Source organism: Leptonychotes weddellii, chromosome 14 (assembly GCF_054177405.1).
Source record: "Leptonychotes weddellii isolate Sample4059 chromosome 14, ASM5417740v2, whole genome shotgun sequence".
NCBI classification, from domain to species: domain Eukaryota; kingdom Metazoa; phylum Chordata; class Mammalia; order Carnivora; family Phocidae; genus Leptonychotes; species Leptonychotes weddellii.
This window is the reverse complement of record NC_138382.1, coordinates 25,832,518-25,837,375: the sequence shown is the minus strand read 5'-3', so window position 1 is coordinate 25,837,375 and position 4,858 is coordinate 25,832,518.

Here is a 4,858-nt window from a genome sequence, read left to right as displayed (position 1 = left end):
GGTTTACTTATTGAAGTAAGAAAGGACTTAAATAAATTCAAAGATATACCTTTTCCTTTAAAGAAAATTAACATTTTAAGAAATTCCTGGGGCGCCTGAGTGACTCAGTTGGTTAGGCTTCTGCCTTTGCTTTGGGTCATGACCCCGGAGTCCCGGGATTGAGCCCAGCATCAGGCTCCCTGCTCAGTAGGGAGTCTGCTTCTCCCTCTCCCTCTGCCCCTTCCCCCTGCTCATGCTCTCTCTATCTCAAATAAATTGGAAAAAAAAAATTCCTATTAAAGAAATTCAGTATTCTAACTATGTCAATTTTCTTCAAGTTAATCTAGAAATTGAATACTATCCTAGGCAAAAATCACAGAAAGAATTTTAAAATATGGAAGAATATAGGGGCACCTAGCTGGCTCAGTGGGTAGAGCATGTGACTCTTGATCGTGGGGTTGTAAGTTTGAACCCACGTTGAGTGTAGAGATTATTTAAAAATAGTCTTTAAATATGTAAGAATATAGAGAAAAATTGACTTTGATTATGAAAATTTTCAAACATAAAAAAGTGGAAAGAATGAAAAAATAACCATTACCTGGATTCAACAATTTTTTTTTCTGGATTCAACAATTCTTAATGCTCTGCCATAGTTGTTTCATAGGTAGATACACAGGCAAATGGATAGATAGAATGAGATAAAGAATACATGTTTACTGAACCATTTTAAAGTGTTACACTCTAATACTTTATCCATAAATTCTTCAGTATGAATTTTCATAGATATTATCAGTTGGCTTGGGCTGCTATAACAAGTATCATAGACTTGGAGGTTTTTTGTTTTTTGGTTTTTTTAAGATTTTAATTTTAAGTAATCTCTACACCCAACATGGGGCTCAAACTTACTACCCTGAAATCAGGAGTCACACGCTCTACTGCCTGAGCCAGCCAGGTGACCCAAGACTGGGTGGTTTAAACAAGAGACATTTATTTCTCACAGTTTTGGAGCCTGGGGAGTCCAGGATCAAGGCGCTGGCTGATTTGGTTCCTGGGGAGGACTTTGTTCCTGGCTTGCAGATGGCCACCTTCTAGCTGTGTCCTCATATGGCAGAGAGAGAACTATCTCTTTTCTCTTTGCTACTTCTTATAGGAGTGATAATCAAAATATGAAGGCCACACCCTCTTGACCTCATCTAAACCTAATTACCTCTCAAAGGTCCATCCCCAAACCACCATCACATTGGAGATTAAGACTTCAACATATGAATTGGGCCGGGGAAGTGGGGGGAGGGGGGAAATTCAGTCCACAGCACTAGAATAAGTCCATTCTTCTTCATAATTGCATTATTATCATACCCCAATTAACAATATTTCCCTAATATCACATAATGCCCAATCCATATTCAAATGTCACCAGTTGTCCTAAACATACCACTTATAGCTGGTTTGTTCAGACCAGAGACTACACATTGCATTTGATTTTATGCCTCTTAATGCTCTTTTCACTTACCACAGGTCTCCTCATCCACTTGACCTGTTTTTTCCCATGACATTTACTTGTTGAAGAGACAGACTTTGTAAAAGGTCCACATGTTAGATTGTTTTCTTATAAGTCATTTAACTTATTCCCCCCACCCCCTATATTTCCTGTAAACTGAAGTCAGATCTCAAGACTTGATTGGGTAAACATTTTTGGCTCTAATATTTTATCGGTGACACTGTGTTCATCAAGAAGCACACAATCAAGCCCTGCATTGAGCCCCATGTGGGGCTCTGCGCTCATTTAGGAAAGAAAAATAGTAAGGAGGAAATTACCCATTGGACATCAAACCGTAATACTATAAAGCTACTGTAATCTAAACAGTGTGCAGAGATATAGGAATAGGCTAATATTAATAGAAAATTAATATTAATAAAAAGATTACTCAAAAAGCAAAGAGACTAGAATCAGGCCATAGTATATATAAGAATGATACATATATATGGGTAGCAGTTCAAATTAATGGGGAAAAGATAGGTTATGTGATAAAAAGGGAAAAGGATAGATCCTTACTTTATTCTATATTTCCAAATAAATTCCAGGTAGATTAAAGAGCTAAATATAATAACATCTCTAAAAGAAATAGAAAATAAAGAATACTTTTAAAATACTGGGACAAGAAAAATAAGATATAACACTTAGAAACCTTAAACAAGGACTGGTAAGGGGTGCTGGGCTGGCTCAGTCAGTGGAGTGTGTGACTCTTGATCTTGTGGCTGTGAGTTTAAGCCCCACATTGGGTGGAGAGATTACTTAAAAATAAAATCTTAAAAAAAAAGAACTGGTAAAATTGATCAGACATTAAAACACATAAAACTAGGGGCGCCTGGGTGGCTCAGTTGGTTAAGTGTCTGCCTTGGGCTCGGGTCATGATCCCAGGGTCCTGGGATTGAGCCCCACGTCGGGCTCTCTGCTCAGTGGAGTCTGCTTCTCCCTCTCCCTCTGCCTGCCGCTCCCCCTGCTTGTGCTGTCTCTCTCCGTCAAATAAATAAATAAAATCTTTAAAAAAAAATAAAACACATAAAACTTCTGTAGCAACATGAATATAGTAATATGACAAAGATTAAGTAATTATCAGCAAAGATTGAAGAGCTGATATCCATAATATATAAACAGCTCCCACCAATCTAAAAGAAAACAGATGGAGAAATGAACAAAGGACATGATAAGAAATTCTTAGAAAATATACTGAGCACTTTATAACATGCTCAGCTTTACTAGTGATCAGAGAAATGCAATGAAAATTACAGTAAACTATTACTTTTTATTCTCAAACTTAAAAATATTGGTTCTATCTAGTGATTTCAAGGGTGTACAAAAACAGGTACTCTAAGATATTGTTAGTGTCCATCAAAATTTAAAAAGTGGATACTCTCTGATCCAGCAATTCCACCTCCTGTCGATATACATGTTAGGATATTCAATGCAGGACTGTTTGTAATAGTGCGCCCCCCCCCCCCAATACAACCTAAGTGTCCATCCATAGGAAAATAAATTATGGAAAACATACAAGGGAAATCCATGCAGCCATTAGAGTGAATGAAGTTGGCTATAAGGACTGAAAAGGGAAATGTTCAGGATGCAGTATTAAGTAAAAAAAACAAAAACAAAACCCACTTCACAGAATATGCACACTATGAAACAATTTATTTAAATAAATCTTTTAAATCTAAATACAGACTTTTTTTTTTAGATTTTATTTATTTGAGAGAGAGAGAAAGCAAGAGACAGAGCATGAGTGAGGAGAGGGGCAGAGGGTGAGGAAGAGGGAGAAGCAGACTCCCCACTGAGTAGGGAGCCCAAGGAACACAGGGCTCAATCCGAGGATCCTGGGATCATGACCTGAGCCAAAGGCAGATGCTTAACCAACTGAGCTACCCAGGCATCCCTAAATGCAGACTGTTAAAGGTGGTTATCTATGAGGGTAGGATTGGGGTATGAGGGTGAAGGAGAACTTTTTTGGTACATGTTTATATATATATACATATATATATATATATATATATATGTATATATATACATATATATATTTAATTTATGTTTCTAAAAAATACAATCACACATTCATGCATTATTTGGTCATTTGGGATAAAAACAAAGAAAAAGAAAAATACCTCACTCAAGAATCTTTGAGGTAAAAAGCCACTATCACAAAGTTATACCTACATTTAAGAAGCTACCTACTAAGGAGGATGAGCATGTTCATTCATTCAGTCTTAGAAACATTTAGCCAAGGAGAGCATGCTGATCCTCATGTATCCTTTTCCATTTCTCCCAGGTTACTAAATTCTACTCTACTGATACATTAAGTATCTGACAATAAGTCAAATGTGTGTTAGCATTTTTCAAAAGGTGAAGTGAGAGAGAGCTGGGTGCTGCTCGCTCAGTGCCCCAGGCATAGGCCTAGGCTTTGGGGTGTAAGCACTCTTAGTCATTCTCTAATCTCAAGACTCAATATAACCAGAATCCTCACCATTCTCTAGCCCCTTCCACCCCACCATTCCATTATTATAATTATTGTTGTTGTTTGTGTGGGAGGAAGTGTACATAACCCAAAACCACCAAATTAACATCAGGAATATTGTTTTAAAAATCTACATTGTTATGGGATACCTGGCTGGTTAAATGTCTGCCTTCGGCTGGGGTCATGATACCAGGGTCCTAGGATCGAGTCCCACATCAGGCTCCTTGCCCCACAGGGAGCCTGCTTCTCCCTCTGCTTGCCGTTCCTCCTGCTGTGCGCACGCTCTCTCTCTCCCTCTCTCTGACAAATAAATTAAAAAATATCTTTAAAAAAAAAACTACAATGTTAGCATGTGGTCTGAGGTCCAAAAAAAAAAAAAACAATCAAACTGTATGACATTTACACAACTATACAGGTTACTTCAGAAACGGACCTACAAGGAAAGATCCATTCAAACTCTGCCCTTAACCTGTGAAGAATGGTGCTGGCCCCAAGAAAGAGCCACTGCAGGACTTGGGATAACTGCCATGACCTGTCAAATGAGGGATTCCTCACCTACAAAATAAAAACAATAATATTTAACAGGGCATTTGTGTGAAGCTCCTATCACTGTGTACAGCATGTGGTGGTAGCTTAATAAACATCCATTTTCTCCCCTTTTTACAATTCTAAGAGATTTTCCGTCTCAGGGTCAGGAACATGGGGGATTTCAGATTAATGCTGAGAATACCAGAATATCCAATGAAATAAAACCAACTCTTTTTTTTTTTTTAAGTAATCTCTACACCTAACATGGGGCTTGAACTTAAACCCTGAGATCAAGAATTGCATGCTCTACAGACTGAGCCAGCCATGTGCCCCCAAACCAACTTTTT